The 21454-nt window shown below is 42.0% G+C and overlaps 1 long non-coding RNA gene across 1 annotated transcript; it reads left to right on the top strand.

The window, feature by feature from the left end:
* Positions 1–279: 279 nt before the first annotated feature.
* Positions 280–15847, top strand: LOC137839771 (uncharacterized). The gene is made up of 3 exons (XR_011085978.1): positions 280–1687; positions 8381–8475; positions 8627–15847. It is a non-coding gene; the product is annotated as an uncharacterized lncRNA (long non-coding RNA).
* Positions 15848–21454: the final 5607 nt, after the last annotated feature.

The raw sequence follows: 21454 nt of genomic DNA, 5'->3' as shown, positions 1-21454 counted from the left end.
CTTGTGTTTTGTGACTGCAGATTCGTCACAAGCGATATGGAACTTGCCTGACTGCAAAACTGTTCAAATTCTCAACAAAAACGTTGAAACGTCTAGTTTACATTTCCGACTGGCTGCAAGAAATAGCAAACACAAAAATAAAATAAAACATGGAATAGTCATAAGCGGGACTTGAACCCGTGACGCAAAGTAATAACGAATGGCTCACTGGCCATCGGCTTAACCGCTATGCTATTGTATAGTCACTGTGACCGAGACAAATTATCTTGAATATAGCCAAAACCAAATTACCCGGCGAGGGTACGAGTTGATCTGATGCCTAGTGTATCCCGCCCATGTTAACTTGCTCCTCGGAATCAAGTTGACATGGTCGTGTGGTTGCCATTCTCATCACCGTGCTTGTGATTTAGGGCTATATAAAGAGATAAACTTGACTAGACTATGAATCAATTATGTCAAATTTTAATTGATCGATTCAAAATCGATTATATTTATTATTTCACCCAGCCCTATTCAGTTCACATTTATCCAAAATATGAACGAGTTCATGAACAGATGTTCGTTGAGCACGTTCAAGTACAACACTGCTTGTTAAATATAAATAGTTGCATGCGCAACTCCGGTTGAGTTGCGCATGCACGTCAGAACAGAAACACCAAATCGTTTTTCCTCAATCATATGGATTTTGAGATCGTCTGGAGCCAAAAATCTTAATCATGATTAAAGTTCGATTAATTGAGCAGCACTACCACTCAAGGCTCAATTTCAGGACCTCTATTATTTTAACTTTATATAAAGGATTTTCCATCTGTCCGTGCCGATGTGTGGATCCAAATGTGTGATGATATTCATAATATTATCTCTGGTTTTCAGTAACCCAATAACTCTGTTTCATATCACAGCCTGCTTGACCATTCCTGTCTGTAGTTACGTAAATCCATCTTAAACTGTATTTGCCACTAAGTCCAGCAAATACACCAATATTGCGATGACATTCGCCATCAGATGTCCACACAGGCAGCAAAAATATACATGCACTCTTTTTCTAATATATCACCTACTGTTTACTCATTTGGTCTCAAGCAAATGTTACAACTATGAAACCACTCAAACAAATAAAAAATAAAAAAAATAGATAAGGAGCCAAATGTAGCTCACATCGTTGTCCGATCACACAAAAACACATTACTCACCTGGGAAACAAGGTCAAATATCCACATTTGTTTGTTTAACCGTCTGTCATGTCTCTACATTTTATTTGAGCTTAGTACCTTTTAGTGATGTATTTTTTTTAATGTAAACATATAATTCTTAGCCTGATAGTACTGTCTGTAAATATATTAACACCATCTGTGTAGGGATAGCCAATGGAAAATAGCCTTCTGGCTAATTCTGGCCTATTTACAGAATTGTTTTTTTTTCTTTACTGTCCCCGACATAGATTCAGAATTAGATATAAAATTCATTCTTGAACTCCAAAACACTGTTGATGCTAATATAATGGTAATACTATAATCGACCTTTTATTTGAGTGACACATCTGTTTTCGAGGATTCTGCAACAAATTTTGAGGCACTATAACTGTTAAACTTGTCATGGGTCTTTTCACCTTTTTTCTACAGCTCTCTGCAGAGCAGAACCTGAGATTCATAGAGCCATTCTGCAAAACAGCAACCAAAACCAAAGAGTAAGTAAAACACTTGAACCTGCATTTCCTTTATCAGTCGGAATGTTGCTGCAGTACATTTGTTAAATTAGAACATATGAAAATTCTTCACCATTTTCATGATGATTGCTGACTTTATTGGAAAAAAAAAAATCAAATTTCAGTACCTTTTGGCCTTTAAATTTTTTGTTGTTGCAAATATTCACTTGGTTCCCATACAGTAAGACCCCGTAAGACCCTAAATTGTATACATCTACACAAAAACATATTAGGGGTGGAACGATTCAGTAAATGCGGGTCTGATTCTTGGTTGTGTGGTCACAGTCTTTGGTAAATGCTCTCACATTGGAAGGCAAATATTACAATAAATCTGTGTACCCACCAGAGGTGGAATAAGTCACGTACATGCAAGTCACAAGCCAGTCTCAAGTCGTAGCCTTTACGTTCCAAGCAAGCCCGAACGATTCAGTAAATGCGGGTTTGATTCTTGGTTAAGTGGTCACGGTTTTTGGTAAATGCTCTCGCCTTGGAAGGCAAAGGTTACAATAAATCTGTGTACCCACCAGAAGTGAAGTAAGTCACATACGTACATGCAAGTCACAAGCCAGTCTCAAGTCGTAGCCTTTACGTTCCAAGCAAGCCCCAATTAAGGTACTGTAGGAAAAATAAAGCAAGCAGGTCAAATCATGTCACCAAAAAGCAGGTCAAGTCATTACTTTATTCAAACAAGTCAAAAGTCATGTAAAAAAATCTTACTCACCATAACAAAGCATTTTGGAGTGATGGTCAAATATTTTTTTTCACTGATCAAACAAAAAAAAAAAAAAGTGCTGTCAGGGGACTAAAAATCCAATTAAATGATTGTAATTAATTACATTAATCACAATTTATTCTCGTATCTGATAACTCCTAGATGAAGAATTTGATTTTCTTGAGTTCTTGAATTTTCTTGAATTTGATTACAAAACTGTAGTGCATGACTAGGGAGTTGAATATACCAAGAAGAGAAGATTTGAAATCCTCATTTTTGTTGACGTGTGCTTCATGAATGAAATTCAAAAGAAAAAGGCAAGCACATCAGACAACTGACTAGGCCAGGTGCATTATTCAAAAATGTAATACAAATACAGTAATTCCTCGTGTTTTCGCGGATAATGGGTTCTACGGCCACTCGCGGTAGGTGAAAATCCGCAATGCAGAGAAAATATATTGTGACAAATCCACACAAGACTTTATTGTATTGTATCATCCATCCATCCATCCATCCGTCCATCTTCTTCCGCTTATCCGGGGTTGGGTCGCGGGGGCAGCAGCTTTAGGAGGGACTCGCAGACTTCCCTCTCCCCAGCCACTTTATCCAGCTCATCCCGGGGGATCCCAAGGCGTTCCCAGGCCAGCTGAGAGACATAATCTCTCGAGCACGTCCTGGGTCATCCCCGGTGTCTCCCACCGTTGGGACATGCCTGGAACACCTCCCCAGGGAGGCGTCCAGGAGGCATCCTGATGAGATGGCCGAGCCACCATATCTGGCTCCTCTCAACGTGGAGGAACAGCGGCTCTACTCCGAGTCTCTCCCGGATGACCGAGCTTCTCACCTTATCTCTAAGGGAGAGCCCGGACACCCTGCGGAGAAAACTCATTTCGGCCGCTTGTATCCGGGATCTCGTTCTTTCGGTCACGACCCATAGCTCGTGACCATAGGTGAGGGTAGGAGCATAGATAGACCTGTAAATTGAGAGCTTTGCCTTTTGGCTCAGCTCTCTTTACCACAACGGACCGGTACAGAGTCCGCATTACTGCCGACGCTGCACCGATCCGCCTGTCGATCTAGCACTCCATCCTGCCCTCACTCATGAACAAGACCCCAAGATACTTGAACTCCTCCACTTGGGGCAGGATCTCATCCCCGATCCCGAGAGGGCATTCCACCCTTTTCTGACTGAGGACCATTGACTCGGATTTGGAGGTGCTGACCCTCATCCCGACTGCTTCACACTCGGCTGCGAACCGCTCCAGTGAGAGCTGGAGATCACGGCCTGAAGAAGCCAACAGCACCACGTCATCTGCAAAAAGCAGAGACGCGATGTTGAGGTCCCCAAACCAGACTCTCTCAACGCCTCGGCTGTGCCTAGAAATTCTGTCCATAAAAATTATTAACAGAATCGGTGACGAAGGGCAGCCTCCAACCCTCACTGGGAATGAATCCGACTAAGCTGGAAATGCGGACCAAACTCTGGCATCAGTGATACAGGGACCGAACCCTTATCAGTTGGTTCTGCACCCCGTACTCCCGAAGCACCCTCCACATAACCTCCCGAGGGACAAACGCCTTATCCAAGTCCATAAACCACATGTGGACTGGTTGGGCAAACTCCCATGCACCCTTGAGGATCCTGCCGAGGGTGTAGAGCTGGTCCACTGTTCCACGGCCAGGACGAAAGCCACACTGCTCCTCCTGAATCCGAGGTTCGACCTCCTGACGGACCCTCCTCTCCAGCACCCCTGAATAGACCTTACCAGGGAGGCTGAGGAGTGTGATTCCCCTGTAATTGGAACACACCCTCCACCCCAGTCTGCCAATCCAGAGGCACCGTCCCCGATGTCCACGCAATGTTGTAGAGAAGTGTCAGCCATGACAGCCCCACAACATCCAGAGCCTTTAAGAACTCCGGGCGGATCTCATCCACCCCCGGGGCCTTGCCACCGAGGAGTTTTTTAACTACCTCAGTGACTTCGACACCAGAGATTGGAGAGTCCGCTTCAGAGTCACCAGGCCGTCCTTCCACAATGGAAGGCGAGTCGGTGGAATTGAGGAGGTCTTCGAAGTATTCTCCCCACCGACTCACGACGTCCCGAGTCGAGGTCAGCAGCACGCTATCTCCACTGTGAACACTGTTGACGGTGCGCTGCTTCCCCCTCCTGAGACGCCGGATGGTGGACCAGAATTTCCTCGAAGCCGTCCGGAAGTCATTCTCCATGGCCTCGCCGAACTCCTCCCACGCCCAGGTTTTTGCCTCAGAAACCGCCAAAGCCGCGTTCCGCTTGACCAACCGGTACCTGTCAGCTGCCTCCGGAGTCCCGCAGGTCAAAATGGCCCGATAGGACTCCTTCAGCTTGACGCCGGTGTCCACCAGCGGATTCGGGGATTGCCGCCATAACATGCACCAACGACCTTACGGCCACAGCTCCGGCCGGCTGCCTCAACAATGGAGGCGCGGAACATGGTCCACTCGGACTCAATGTCCCCCGCCTCCCCCGGGATGTGTGTGTGTGTGTGTGTGTGTGTGTGTGCGCGTGTGTGTGTGTGTATATATATATATATATTCATTCCGCGCCCGTGCTACTTTTCCGTGCTTTTTCACATTTGCCATTCTCATCCCAGTTAATCAGAATACTAGGGATGTCCCAATCAGCATTTTAGGCCTCCGATCCGATCTTTTAACCACAAATCCGATCCGAGTATTGACATTTATAACACTGAAATATATTTTGAGCTTATAACTCAAGTTTTTATTAGCAATACTATTGTTATTATTGTAAATTATTTACTGTATTTTCCACACCATAAGGCGCACCTAAGAGCCTTTAATAAAAACAAAGGTGCGCCTTTTAATAAGGTGCTCCTTTTCTGTTCACTGAATTCCAATTCTGTAAAGTTGTTCATGTGGCTTCCGTAATATACAGGCGTAATATGTAAACCCGATGAACCAATCAGAGGACATTCCGTTTTACGTAGATCGGGGTAATAAAACAATCAGAGGATTGTACTTGACACGTAGAGCACTTACTACCTCCACCGCCATTGATAAGTACTATCGTTTGCGCAAATCTGTAAAGTTGTTTTGTGTGGCTTTCGCGACACAGAGACGTAATATACAGGACTACAGTAATCCCTCGTTTATCGCGGATAATTGGTTCCAAGACCACCCGCGATATGTGAAAATCCGTGTAGTGTCACACTTTTTTTAACATACATATTTTTTTGTGTATCAATAAGTGTATATTAAACCATATAAGTGCATATGCTATCATTAGAACATTAAATGATAGTTTCAAACATGTAAATACCATATTATGTAGTATAAATGACACACAGAAAATAATGTTTAAATATAAATATGATTGTATGTGTGTGTGCGCGCGCGCGTGCGTGTGTGCAACATGTAGATGTAGTTAAAGTATACATACTGTAAATATGTTTTTAGAGCTTATTATTATAACAAAAAGGTACAAGTGTATGTACTGTAAATATGTTTTTAGAACTCTTATTAAAAAAATATAACAAGGTACAATACTCTAAATATGTTTTTAGAACTTTATCATAACCTTTTTATTATAAAAAGGTACAAGTGTACGTACTGCAATTGTGTGGGCACTCCCTGCCTTCTGCTGGCGTGTGAGCAATTCTCGTGCCATAATTCCTCAATTTAGAAGTTTTATTTTGAATTTTTGATTTTTTTTTTTTTTTTTTTTATTTGGAAAAAAAATCTGCGATGTAATATAGCTGCGATAAATAAACCGCGATGTAACGAGGGATTACTTTAATCTGTAAACCCGATGTACCAGAGGACATTACGTTTTACGTAGATCAGGGCGGTAAACCAATCAGAGGATTCTACATAACACTTAAAGTACGTACCTCCGCCGCCATTGAGAAATAAATACTCTCGTTTGTGCAAATCTGTAAAGTTGTTTGTGTGGCTTCCACCACACAGAGACGTGATATACAGGCGTAATCTGTAGAGCCGATAAACCAATCAGAGGACATTATGTTTTACGTAGATCAGGGTGGTAAACCAATCAAAGGACAGTACGTAACATGTAGAGTATGTACCTTCGCCGCCATTTGATAAATAATTACTATCGTTTATGCAAAGAAAACATTAGAGCCCTCTAAAATGGCATAGACAAAGACATTCTCACGAGGCACAATTAGAGCTTTCTGTAAAGCCAGGATCATTGCAGAAGAGTCTAAGTCTAAGTCTAAGAAGTGCATCGTGACAACGACGAGACGATGAGAAGGAACTTGGCATGTTTTATGGCGAACTTGCCCAACTGTTTAAAACGGATATAGGAGATAAGGACTTGGATGGATTTGCTTATGAATATCAATTAATAATAATGTGAATACAGTGGAGTACATGGTTAAACAGTAGAATAAAGTACAGTGGAGCCTCGATTTTCGAACACAATGCGTTCCAGAAGGCTGTTCGAGAAGTGAATCGTTTGAATTCCGAATCATATTTTCCCATTACAAATAATGGAACAAAAATTAATCCGTTCCAAGCAAAAAAAAAAACTCGCCTTTTTTAAGCATTTTTTCATTTGCACATTTTTGTCCAATCGCGCGACTGCAGCGCACCGCCGGCCGCGCAACTGGACTGTGCTGGTCGCATTATTGTGACAGAGCCGTCGCTGAAATTTAGAAAATATTTTTAAAGTCCTGCTGTACTTTCCAAAATTTAAGTGGACATCAGTGCGCAGGGAGCTTAATTTGGTCCGATCGTGCAACCGCAGCGTGCCGGGCGCTCAGTGTCACATTGCTTTAAGAGCGTCTTTGTGTTTTAGGATGGCTTTACTGCTCCCACATGCTTCCTTTGGAGGCTTGATTAGAGTTGATGCAATTCTCAGAGTATCGAGAACGTAATAACGAACGGAGTCGGTTGGCATGCGGGTCCTCTCGGCTCATCTCACGAGGTTCGACAACCGAATTTCGCCCGACATCCGAAGCAAAAAAATCTCGAATTTTTTGTCCGAATACTGATTTGTTCGAGAACCGGGATGTTCGAAAACCGAGGCTCCACTGTACAACCAAACTCACCATCTTGCTCCCGAGATCTTTATTTGTTTACCGTAAGTCATGGCATGCATGCGCCCTATAATGTTGTGCGCCCTATCTGTGGATTAAATACAGATAAGCCCCAAGAATTGAGTCTGCTCCTTTTAACCCAAAGCGCCTCGTGGTGCGGAAAATACAGTAGTTGAATGCCCCTTTAATGTGTAATATTTGTCATGATCATCCATTTGGTGGGAACATTGCGTCTTCCAAATATGTACACTCAAAAGATGACGCCTTTGATTGCTACTTTGGTTCGGTGGCTAGCTATGTATTTAGTAGCAGCTAAATGGCAATTGTTTATGTGGGTGGGATGTCCAAACTGTACTCATATTTGTGTGTTACACATGGTCACTTGGGTGGTACAAGTTCAAGTAATTCAACTAGATTTACTTAATCGTGCCCCTTTTGGAGGGCATATTTTGCACATGTACAATGGGAAGCTTTATTTACGTCGCGTCGCTTCAGAGAGCAGTACTGCCATGGAAGAAATGATAGGTTATTTTGTCAAAATGGCTTAGTCTTCGGAAGATAATGCCAAGTAATGGATGCCCATCAGATGCGTATTTAGCTGCATCTTACTTTCTGACAAAAATAGAACAGAAATTAATTGAAAAAAATGTGTGGCTCGAAACAATTATTTATTTAACAGTTTTTGGGGTACACGGAGCCAATGTTCCATGTTTCTGCATGCACGTTTACTACTGGGTACACAAGTCTAGTCAAACTTCTATTTAATTGAATCAATGAATGACATTCATTTTGAAAATCAAGCTGTGTACTCATTCATGTTGAGCTCGTTTGTCTAATGTCTGCAGTGTGTGAATATTTTTTTGGGAAAATATTAGGAAGACATTTGCTGGTTTCTTTGTTTTCAGGTAGTGAATTATACGTTGAACAAGACAATCATGGATCAGGAGACTTTGACACTGAGTTACCATTTGATGACGATAATGTAGCACCAGTTCTACAGGTTTGATTTTGTATTTTTAACCTAAATGCATTTTGTTGTTTTAATAATGAATACGTATAGATATTAATGAATGTGGTTCATTTAAAATTGATATGCTACACTGGACCACTTTTCATCCAGACACTTCCCCCTTGAAACATTTGTTTTATAGTTCGACTATGCAGCTCTTGCTGACAAGTTGTTAGCGATGTCAAGTCGAAGTAGTACACCCAGCCAGAATAGACAGAAAATCTACAAAATCATCAAAGTGTAAGGAGCTGGTCATAGACTTTGGGAGGAACAGGCCTAAGCCTAGGCCCGTACTGTTGGAGGGGGCTGAGGTGGAGGCTGTGGACTCCTACAAGTACCTTGGGGTGTGGCTGGATAAAAAACTGGACTGGTCAACTCACACCAACCACCTTCACAGGAAGACACAGAGCAGGATGTACTTCCTGAGGAGACTACGTTCTTTTAACATCTGCAACAAACTCTTGGAGATGTTCTACCAGTCTGTGGTTGCCAGTGTCCTGTTTTACACCGTGGTGTGCTGGGGCAGCAGCACATCCAAGAAGGACACCTCCAGACTGGACAAACTGGTCAGGCGAGCCGGCTCTCTGATCGGCAAGAAGCTGGACTCATTGGAGACGGTGGCAGAGGCAAGGACACTGAAAAAACTGTTGGACATTATAGGCAATGTCAGTCACCCTCTGCACACTGTCATCACTAATCAGAGGAGCCGGATCAGTGGGAGACTGCTCCTCCCCAATTGTAGGACAAGCAGACTGAAGAACTCCTTTGTCCCCCAAGCCATCAAGCTATTCAACTCCTCACTGGGGAGGAGGTGACATGGACATGAACAGGGACATGGAGATGCTTGTAATAACTGTACACATTCTTCACGTCAATATACAATGTGCAATATTATGGCAACTACTGTGTAGTGTTTTTACCTCCCTCAATTTTCTTGCCTAGTTTATCTTTTGGCCTCTTTTACATTTCATTGCTAACTCTTGCACTGTGTGTATTTCTGCATCTTCTGTATATCTTGATCTCTTGTGTTTTTCTCGTGTATTTTGTATTTTACTGCTACTGGACACAGAATTTCCCTGAAGGAGTAATCCCAAGGGATTAATAAAGTTGAGTCTAAGTCTAAGTCTAAGTATGTCATAAAATTTTGAGTATCATATTGTATTAAATGTTGCTGTCTGTGTTCTTATCAAATCTGTGTTAATAATCCCATTTCTGGGGGGGAAAAAAGGACTAAGGAGTTGTCAGACACCGATTTTAGTGAGGCATCATTAGTGTGAATTTGGAAACAATATTTGATATTTATACTTTAATACTGTATTTTCTGCACTGTCAGTTTTTTTTGGAAACAATATTTGAAAATGATACTTTTTATACCGTATTTTCCGCACTATAAGATGCAGTTTTCTTGGTAGTTTGGCCGGGGTGTGACTTATAATCAGGAGCGCCTTATATGTGTAATTATAAACACATTATTACTTTATCATCAACACATTACTCACTATAGTATAGTATAGTATAGTATAGTATAGTATAGTATAGTATAGTATAGTATAGTATAGTATAGTATAGTTGATCACATGTTATTTTCACTGTGGAATAATTGGAGCCGCAACTGACAATGAGTCTGACCTCAGCGCCACATGTACTTCCGGAGTCAGCAGTGGTGTTTTTTTAAGTGACAGAGGACATAGATAATGGTTTGGAGTGACACGGCTGGTTTGATAAATGTGTTATGTTAGTTATTTGACTGACTGTTAATATGTTATGTCAGGCACATTCTCAGTTCCTCGTTTGTGTTTATGTAACGTTAGCATACTGCATCGTTTAGCCTGTTGTTGCCTATTCATGTCTGTTCTTGGTGTTGGATTTTGTCAAATAAATTTCCCAAAAATGTGACTTGTTAGGGTTTTCCAGGTTATCTTTATCGTAGGATTATGTTGGAGTGCAACAGGTAATAAATACCTTACCTTGTCCTCCTTATCACAAGGTCATAAAACATCCCCTGACATGTTTAGACTAGAGGACAAGGGCTTTAGCCAGCCTACCCATACCCCCACTCTGTTTCTCTTAATAAATATCCACGTGCAGGAAGGAGGGCAGATTTCATTCCTGTAGCGAGTGATCTCTCCACCTGCAGGTGTCTAAAAGAACTTGCCTTGTCTCTGTGTGGTTCTTGCAAAATAAGTTGGAGTGAGCAAATCTCTAACATTTTGGTGCCGAAACCCGGGACCCTCATACCCATCATCTGGCTGACGGAGGACGACGCGCTGTACACCGTCGACGGGCCAGCATCCATTAGCCGGACCTGGTAAAGAAAGACCTGGGAAGGAAATTCTTCGCTGGGCCAGCATCTTAGGTCTGCCTTCGTCTGACAGAGGTGGATTGACGGGACCCGGCAGTGCAACGAACCAGGGGACAAGTAAGTTAAAGGCCTGAAGTTGTGTGATTGTGTTGTTGTGAAACGCGTATAAAAAAAAAAAAATAAAAAAAATAAAAAACACAGGTGCACATGAGATACGGCTTTGGTTTGTCCGAGCCATGAGATTCGGCTTTGGTTTGTCCGAGCCATGAGATACGGCTTTGGTTTGTCCGAGCTATGAGATTCGGCTTTGGGTTGTCCGAGCTATGAGATTCGGCTTTGGTTTGTCCGAGCCATGAGAAAAATACAAAGCGCTTGAGTTTGTGTGGTTGGGAGTGTGACTGGTAGGATAAATTGACTAAATAGCAGTTCTAGCATTGATCCACGGCAATAATACAGGCTAGTAATTTGTTGAAAGGTCAATTTAAACCTGCATTGAGGAGCCTCAAAGACATAGTTAAATAAATAAATAAGTAATAATAGTAATAATAATAATAATAATATTTTTGAGAAAAAGAAATTGTATAACCTAGAACTACTAGAATTAAGATGGGAAATAAAAACGGTAAATCTCTACCTCTTGACGGAGATGAGAAGTACATGGCGAGTAGATTTCTTAATTGTATGCAATATATGCCGAAGTGGAAGAAAAAGTATGGAGTAGAAGGGAAGTTGAGAGTTGAAGTGTGGAAGATAGTAGTTGATGTTTTGGAAGAGAGTGTGGATAAAAAGAAAAATGGACTGAAAAAGAAAAGAAAAGAGAGAGAATTGGATTGTGCTAAAATGTGGTTGAAAGCTTCACAAGAGAGAAAAGAACAAATCCAAAAGACAAAAGATAGAAAGATGAAAGGTGATGAGGCTGAGACTATGTTTGTCAGGCCGGAAGACAATGAGGCCGCAGTGCGCAGGCGCACTGCCGCGGCCACGGCGCCAGCCGACGCTGAAGGGGCAGCTCGAGCAGAGGAGCAAGAGGGGCCTTCCGCTCGTACGCAAAACTTGTATCCAAGCTTAACAAACCTGCAGCCCCCCCCCCCCATATAACAGCAAAAGAAGTCAGGGTCACATTACTAGAAGTCCTGTACAAACAAGAAGTTTGACCACTGCTGCTAGATTTTCTCAAAATTTAGACAAGGTTGATGTGTGCCCAATGATACAGGTGCCAAACCCTAATGTAGGGGAAGGCCAACTCCCACATACATATGTTTTCCGGCCATGGACTTTGGAAGAGGCAAGAAAAGCAGTTGAAGGGGTTACCCCTGTTGCTGAAGACCCAGCTATATGGGCAGAGGACATGGCTGGAATTATACATTCCTATAAACTGAATGGACATGAGGCAGGAGAAGCTGCAATGTCCTCCTTGGGAAAAGACTGGGCAAAGGTTAGGGGAAATTATACAGGTAGAAATAATCAAGGGCCTTTTCCCTATCCAGTTGAGGGAAATCAATTGGGAGGGGAGTATGCAGCACAATGGAATGGTCTTGTGCAAAGAGTGCGAACTATATTTCAAAGACGAGCGAATTATGGTCATTTGGCAGGAATAAAACAGAAGCCTGGCGAAGATACTGATGATTTTCGTTTGAGATTTGAAAAAGAATTCAGGGTGCATAGTGGCATCCCATTCAATGATACAGCTGAGAGTACTTATCAACAACAGCTTAAAAATGCGCTCCTCACTAATTTCCGCCCTGAAATAGGCAACTGGGTGAGGAAACATTTGGTGGAAGTGGATGTTGCAAGTGTGACAACAACTATGCAATGGGCCAGACATGCTGAAAAAGTGATCAAAAAAGGCAAAAGTTCTGATGTATTTCATCTAGATAATAATGATGATGAACTAGATGAAGATACAACAGTCTTCTTCCAAGGGTCCCAGCAAGCCAGAGGAAGAAGTAGAGGCCAACAAGGTCGCAGGCCGCCATATAATTCAAAGCCCCCACGAGATTCTGACAAGTGTTGGAACTGTGGGAAACGAGGACACTTAGCAAGAGTGTGTCGTTCTGCAAAGCAATATCAATCAAAGGGTGCAGGAAGGGGCGGGGGAAGGGCCAAATTCTCAGCATGACTAGATTCCCCCCCCTTGACCTCTGGTGCTCCTATAGAGGAAGAAATAGTAGATGTCCATACAGCATGGGACATTCTGAGTGCATTAAAAGAAAAACCATATGTTACTCTAAACATTGGAGGCAGTGATGTCGAGTTTTTGTGTGATACCGGGGCTTGTAAAACCGTGATAAAAACTAAAGTCCCAAATCTAAAGGCCTCCCAAAATACTATTTGGGTGAAATCTGCTGATGGGCAGGTACACAAGGAGAGTATCTCTAATCCAGTTGAAGTGAGAGATAAGGAAACTGGAAGCATGGCTTCAGTTTCGATTGTCCTATCCCCAAAATGTCCCATAAACCTGTTGGGACGAGATCTGATGACTCGGTTGGGAATTGCAATAATTCCAGTAAAGGATGGCATGCGAGCATGTAGAGTGAGAGATGTGGACTCATATGCTGCACAAGCAGGTGAACAGATTTGCTGCTCCTATGCCATCCCTCCTGAACGAAATCCTAAACTCCCAAGCAGATTGCTGAGTGAAGCTCGAAAACAATTGTCCCAACCTGAATCAGAAATGACTCGTACTGAATTACATGTCACCATGAATATTCTCACTGATCCACAAGATGACTATATTGGAAGTTTTCTCAGCGACGCAGAAGTAACTTTAACAATCACTGCTCTGTACACTGATCGCAGGTCATTTGCGGCTGCTGCTGTACTCTTGCCCGCTCCTCAGAAAGACAGATACAAATTGTCGGCTGTACCCCACATCTCATTGTTTAAACCTCACAGTATAACGTGGGCAGATGTGGGTTCCCGAATTAAACTTGCTGGATCTGTGACTGATTATGAGGACAAAGGTGATGGGTGGAGCTACAGTACCAGTTGTGACGTGTGGAAGCAAACAGTGTGTGAAGTAGCTGTAGGCAGAGCAGGCGCTTGTGCGCTTCCCTGACTAGTTGACATTTGTTTGAATGAAAAGGAGGAGGGGGAATTGGCTGGGCTTCCTGAAAAACTGTGGACCAAGGGCCCATCTGATGTAGGACTTTTAAAATCCATTTCCCCAGTACAGATCAAACCAAGATCAGAGTGGCGTCCAAGAGTTAAACAATATCCTTTAAAACAGGAGGCAATGAACGGGATTGCCCCTGTTATAAATGATCTTTTGACAGGAGGAATCATTAGGGAGTGTTCGGATTCTCCTTGCAACACTCCCATTTTTCCAGTCCAAAAGGCCGACAAAATTAATTGGCGAATGATACAAGATTTACGAGCAGTGAATGATGCAGTGCAAACAAGAGCACCCAATGTGCCTGACCCACACACACTTCTGAACACTTTGAAACCTAATCAGAAGTATTTCACAGTAATTGATCTCAGCAATGCATTTTTCTCAGTGCCAATTCACCCAGACTCACAGTTTTGGTTCGCTTTTACCTTTGAAGGACAAAGCTATACATACACCAGATTGCCACAAGGATTTGCTGATAGTCCAACTATTTTCGTTCAAGCTATCATGGCCTGTTTGGCTGATTTTCAGATGTCAAACAAAAGCCAACTTCTAGTTTATGTAGATGATCTCCTGGTAGCCTCTGAAACTGAAGCTGCTTGCAAGGCAGACTCCTTAGCATTGTTACACTATCTCTGCAAAACAGGGAATAAAGTGAACAAAAATAAGTTACAATGGGTCAGACAGGAAGTGAACTATTTAGGTCACACTTTGTCGGCTTCTGGAAGACAGATACAAAGAACCAGAAAGCAGATTATTTCAGATACACCGAAACCTGAAACAAAAAAACAAATGATGTCATTTTTGGGGCTCTGCAATTACTGCAGAGCATGGATCCCATATTATGCGGAAAAAACACAACCGCTGCTGGATATTGTGCATGGAGTTCCCATGACAATGACAGAAAAAATCATGTGGACACCAGCAGCGGATGATGCTTTTGTAGTGCTGAAACAGGCTCTGATAGAAACCACAACTCTTATCTTGCCAGACTACAATAAAACCTTTGTGCAAACAGCAGACTGCAGGAATGGTTTTATGACCTCAGTGTTACTGCAGAGTCATGGCAGCAAACTAAGACCAATTGCATTTTATTCAAAAAAACTGGATCCAGTGGCTCTGTCTTTGCCAGACTGTGTCCAAGCAGTGTGCGCGGCGGCGCTTGCAGTGAGACAATCTGCAGATGTGGTGCTCTTTCACAAAATGGAGCTGCTGGTTCCACATGCTGTAGATGTGTTGCTGCTGCAAAGCAAAATGAACTTTTTGTCACCAGCCAGACATCTGTCCTACACTGCTATACTTCTGTCACAACCACACATTGTGATAAAGAGGTGCACAATCCTTAACCCAGCAACGTTGATCCCGTTGCCAGGGGATGGAACACCACATAACTGTTTGGATGCTACAGAACAACTACAGCTGCCCAGAGGAGATTTAAGTGACACGCCACTTGACAAGGGGGAAAAGTGGTTTGTGGATGGATCATGTTCAAAGGATCCTAAACGAAACAATCAAAGTGGTTATGCAATTGTGAAATTGCCAAACCAGATTGTTGAAGCAGAGAAGCTTCCATACACCAGGTCAGCACAGGCTGCTGAGCTGATTGCTCTAACAAGAGCTTGTCAATTAGCGGAAGATAAGGAAGTCACTGTATACACAGACAGTCAGTATGCGTTTTCTACTCTGTTCTATTTTGCAAAACAATGGGAGCGCAGAGGGATGACAACATCAACCGGTAAGCCGGTTACCCATGCCTCCTTGTTAAAAGACTTGTTGCAGGCCATTCTTTTACCTGCTAAACTAGCTGTGTGTAAATGTGCTGCTCACACCACTGGCAGAGATGAAGTCTCAAATGGAAACAGATTAGCAGACAAGATTGCAAAAGAAGCAGCTGCAGGGAGACATGGCCATGAAATTTTTTTAATGGGTTCTGTTGGGTTGACAACATTTATCTGAAATCAATCTCAGAGGCGGTAGGTCTTTTTGGCTTAGCGTTTTCTTCTGCGCAGAAGGACGCATCCCAGACACACAGCAAGTGTGGCTGAGACCCGCGCTCTGCTCTGAGTTTTGCCATGCTTTTATTGAGAGAGAGATAGAGGCAAGTGTACATGGTCGAATAGGTTTCCAGACAGGAAGAACATTCCATAGTTATATCCCATTACCACAGAACACAGGGGGTACGTCTCATGACCATTAGCTCAACAAAGACGTAGTCTTTAGTGCCTCTGGGAATACATTGCTGTGCCGTACTCATGACCTTTGTCCGCTTCAGCCGTCCCATGACAATCTCATGATCTGCACATGTCTAGCTAACTGTGGGGCTTATTGTATAGCGCGGCTAATGACTGCCATATGCCCCCAAGTCATTTTCACGAGGCCAGATACTGCGGAGAATCTTGCACACAAAAGTAGTTACATAGAATCCAATGATAAAAAGTATATTATTTCCAACATTCCCTCCTGTTTTTAACATTGGAATTCATGGGAAAACAAAACATCAACTAATAACTACATATGTGTATAAATGAGTATATGCTTACATAATATAGTATAGTACCATCAAAAAGCATGAAAGTTTACATTCCAGAGTTTAGCAGAAGTACAGCCCTTTATCCGGCTTTGGCTATGTTCGTCATAATGGAATGTATTTTGTTCTGGATCGTCAAGGAAAAAATAGACAGCGATTTACGCAACGCGGTCCTACTCATCTTGTTCACGCTGGGCCAACATGATATTCTGGACAGCAGATGCTGATGTCAACCTTTTAGTCATGTGACAAATTAAAATAATGCCGCATGTGGTCATTTGATAAAGTAATGAAGGACATAATATTGACACAATATCACAGCATACTGCAAAGTTGAAATGCTCTTAGGTTTGCCCCCCTTGCATATGTATGTGTCTGTAGTGAATTGCTCTGGGATCACTGCCCAGGGCCTGCTGTCCATCCAAGATCTTTATGTCCACTTCACTGTCCTCAGAGTCTCTTCCCAGGCCCCGGTCAGCGTTCAGGAGTTCCCTAGTAATCGACATCTCCATAACCAGTCGTCAGCAAACAATTCTTCTCCTTTGTGGTTGTTCGGGGCACGGGGATGATTGGTGGTCGTTGTCTCATCGGAGTGTTCAATAGAACCTCCAAGCGTCCCTGCATCTACTCCTACGATCCAGAGGCCCGCGTGAACCTAAAACAAACAAACAAACAACAACACTCCCCCCAGGAGTTATGAATTATCTTCCTTATTTCTCATCGTGCTGTCAGTCTCGCACGATTTCTCCTGTGACTGCTGCCTGTTGAATTCTGGCACGTCCTGTTAAAGCCTCCAACAAGTGAATCCAAAAAAGCATTGAATGTCACAATTAAATTTTATATGTATCTACTTACGCACTCAAACGTAACTCCACCCCCCTTTGACACATTCGCCCAATGTGTCATTAGGCATTTAAAAAGGAACCGGCAAACGTCCTACCACATCATCACGTCTTGCAGCCAGTCCTGTCGAACCTTGCAGTCATCCAGGATCGTCATCCCCAAGTTCCTGAAAATTGACTGTGCACCTCACACTCGGCAATACCAACAACGGACACTTGTGCTCACAAAACTACACAGGCATCGAGTATCTACTGAATGAAAATAGACACACCATGAATCATGGCGCACGGGGATTCCGTCCTGAAAATCATCAATCATCATAAAAATCAAAAGGGTTAGGGTTAACATTTTCACGTGAATTCAACATAAACTTTCCAAGACTGCAATCGACAACCTGCAAAAGTAATACAAGTTATAAAACAACCAGCAATCTGCTCCTCGGCTGGCGGTTGACGCTGCAATAAGTCAAGTGACACACAGAAACAAAGCCAAGCTCGCACTTGCCACAGGCAAGCTTAAGTTCCATATGTATGGTTGTCATCTACATAGTCTGTCACCTTGTCGGGTGAGTCCAGGTTCGTCATGTCATATGTCCATCGTCCTAGTGTTCGATATCAGTCCTGTCTTGTCCATCCGTGTTGCTGAATTCGGCCTTCTCCATGAACTATTTTTGTTGTTCATGGTGCCTTTGATTAACCATCGGCTGTTAGTCATCACTCTTGGGTGTTCCCGTCTCAGGTGAGAGGAATCTTACCCTCAACTGTGACCCTTTCATACCAACTACAAAATACTTTGGCCTTTCATACTGCCCTCAACACACACACACACACATATTTCTAACCACACAAGCGCCAATCCATTTGCATCTATCACTCATACAACAGCAAACAAATTTAGTATGTGTAAGTGAACAGGCAATCAGCGAATATTAACGGTAAACCCTTCATTTCTGGATGTCCTTCCCAAGTGAATATTTCGTACATTCGTACCGGACCTTTACTGTAAAATTGCCAATTAAATGCCTAAAAATTCAGTCATTTGTACTGCTGAGCATGTTCATGGGTGATCATGGGGAAAGAAGCAGCCTCAGTAGGTCCTTAAATAATCTTGTCCTAATCCATCGTTCTGATCGAGCACCTGGGTAAAGATACTCAAAAGTCTTCCTCCAACAGTCTACTCCACTACATTATTTTCACTTTGCCATGTTAAGGCATTTGTTTTCCGAGTCCTATCACATTTGTCATCGCGTTCACTGTCACTTGGTGTGAGTCTCATGCAGTGTTATTCTTAACTGTCAAAAGTTTTCATGGCTGTTATTCCTTGATCTTATCAAACTTTTTGTTTTGACACCAGAATTTCCCTATGAGGTGTGATTAACTTCTACTTTATTAATTACCTCCATTGAACAATCTAATCACCTTTTGACTGCATCCTAGTAGATCCTAATGCCCTATTTTTCCTTCTCCGAACTGTTAATGACTAAATGTCTAATTGTTAAGCTGGATGGGCTAAATGTGATTCTACTCTTATCTCTTACAATTTTAGCCTATCTGTTTCATCCAAATTTATCCTCTGACTATGATACTTTTTCTTTCTTCGTAACACTACACAATTTGTTCCTTATTTGTTTATCTTTTAGCAAGACTCCTCAGTTGTGTCAAACTCAGTGCCCAAGCAAGCTTCCATCCACTCTGACCCAAGCTCCACCAAGTTTGATAACGTCTCAGCAGCTTGGTGCATCTTTCAGGTCTTGTGTGTCTTTCTCCGCACCTCATTGTCAGGTTGTTATCTTTGGTTGTAGTCTCAGAGTCAACTCATCCCTCACTCTTGGATGAGTCCATTTTCAACTGAGTCCATTCTCATCTTGTGAGTTCCTTCACTCTTTGTACTCCGCCTCCGAGGATGTCGTTCTCCTCCAGGGCGTTGTGCTCCCCCCAAGCACAAATATAGTCCTTCTTTGCTCTTGCAAAGGTCAAAGGTGCCTTAGAGCCATGCACCATTTTTTTTGATGTTCTCAGCTGTCGGTGGAGTCTCGGGATCGAGTTTCAGAGTCACTGATGGATACTGAAAAAACAGACTGGGATACCAAACTTAATTATCATCTTCCAATTTGACATAAATTCCATAGTGCCTTCTGTTAATCAAACTTCAAATTCTACTATTATCAATAATCTAATCTACCTGAGAAGGACAGCGCCTTTCCTTCATGAGCGCTCGGATGTATTGTGATGGACCTCATTTGAACCATTTTAAATTGACAGATTACCCTAAACTTAAATTGCAAGTCTTAACTGTGATTTCTCTCAATTATACTGTAATTTCCAGAAACTCCTCCTATTTTCAGGCTACTATCTATCTTTTGTTTTCCTAACTTTGATTTTATGCCATTCACTCTATTACCTTTCCACCTTTCCTGATTTGAGCCTTCAATTTCTGATCTAGTTTCCAAATTTTGCCTAGTATCATCTCTATTTTGACCTCAGTATTAATGGTGTTATGCTCACTTTACAGATATTACTGAACTGTCCTGAATTTATAATTCACTGCCAGTACATCGAAGGCCATTTCTCAGCTGTTCACTTTTCCCCATGTTCCTGTTAGGCTCCACTATTCGAATCTTCGAATTTTCATATAGAGTTTCTTTTAGGTTCCTGTGTGGATCATGTTTCACACAAACAGGACATGCTTAAAAAATTTTTTTTTTTTTCAAGAATCTAAACCAAAGGTAACTAATAGGTAACTAATAACTCATCTCCCCCCCCCTGTTGTCACATAAGTGACACAACAGGCGTTGCCTTAAAAGTCATTTTGGCAAAACAGTTTTGTTATTGACATCGTCAATAGCACCTTATCCATTATCACACCCTTTGTTGTTTGAAATAATATCATTTTCAATCTTGTCAATACTTCTTCTACTTTTGGTGTCCACGCGAATGTATCTTTGACTGCTAACGACTGTCCATGAGCCACTCCTGTTAGTGGCTTAGCAATTTCAGCATAGCATGGAGCCCAAGCTCTGCAGTAATGACAAAAAAAACATCAGTTGTTCTTCGTGACAGGTCGTGGTGTGTCTAATATAACCTGTTCCCTGCTCTCCCTTTCGCTGAGAGTAAACCAAGATAGTTTGCTTCTGGTTTTTACTCATCCTAACTTCTGTTACTTGACTTCACTTCCTCTCTGGCCTAAATGCTGCATGAGGAGAAAGGAATCTCATCCTTACACTTCCTTTGTTTCAAAAGCAATTATCATCATTGTAGACGAAAACTTGAATTTGTGTCTACTTGAAGCCCTTTGAGACTGTTTGTGATTTAGGGCTATACAAATAAACTTGACTTGACTTTTAGATGAAAGCGTAAAACGAGCCATTCAATCCATGATAATCAGTCAACCACTGTGAAATAAGCCCTGTTTTCTTTTCTTAGCATTAAATATGTTCAAAATCACTCTTTCTTCAAAGTTGTTCTACTACTTTTCATATAGTAGTCTCCAACAACGTCAACCAGTCAAGCTGTATCTTTTTTTTTTTTTTTTTTAAGTCAAATCTTGTCATTCATTCCTGCTCATTTGCATCTCACACACGCGCACACACACAGGCACGCACGCATGCACTGTTCTCACTCTCCTCAAGCTCTCTTCAAGCTGTCCACACAGTCATACTACATCATTTTTAATTCACAGTCCTCATTTGAATCTGTCCTATCTCAAGGTTCTTGGTAAAACAACCCACTCATTCCGATTTTGACATATTCCAAAAATTCACTCAAGAGATGCTTGCATTCAATTAATTCCATAAGCTTTTCATTTCCACAAAATTTGCAAATTTAGGGCAATTTTCCTTCCACTCATTCTTAAAGGCAAATTCTACATTTCACCTTTACATTGTCCCAGTTTGAAATTCACATCATTCAGCCCATTTAAATCACACTGGGAAAGTTTTTAAACATTCCCGAAATTGCAAAATTAAAAAATTCATATTTTCACGTTAAATTATTACTTCTTTGTATGGCATGCTCAAACTTGGCCAATAAAAGATTGATTACAATTTCTGCAAAATTTTACAAAATTCATATTTCACCTCTAAGTTCTACACGTTTCAACTGATTCAGTTCCGCTCGAACATCATTCTGTTGTATCTCCTAAGTATTTATTCATCTTTTTTGCCTGTCTTTACCCCAATTTCTTCAAA

Source organism: Syngnathus scovelli, chromosome 20 (assembly GCF_024217435.2).
Source record: "Syngnathus scovelli strain Florida chromosome 20, RoL_Ssco_1.2, whole genome shotgun sequence".
NCBI lineage: Eukaryota > Metazoa > Chordata > Actinopteri > Syngnathiformes > Syngnathidae > Syngnathus > Syngnathus scovelli.
Note: the sequence above shows the minus strand (reverse complement) of the source record. Positions and strands in the feature narration are given on the sequence as shown.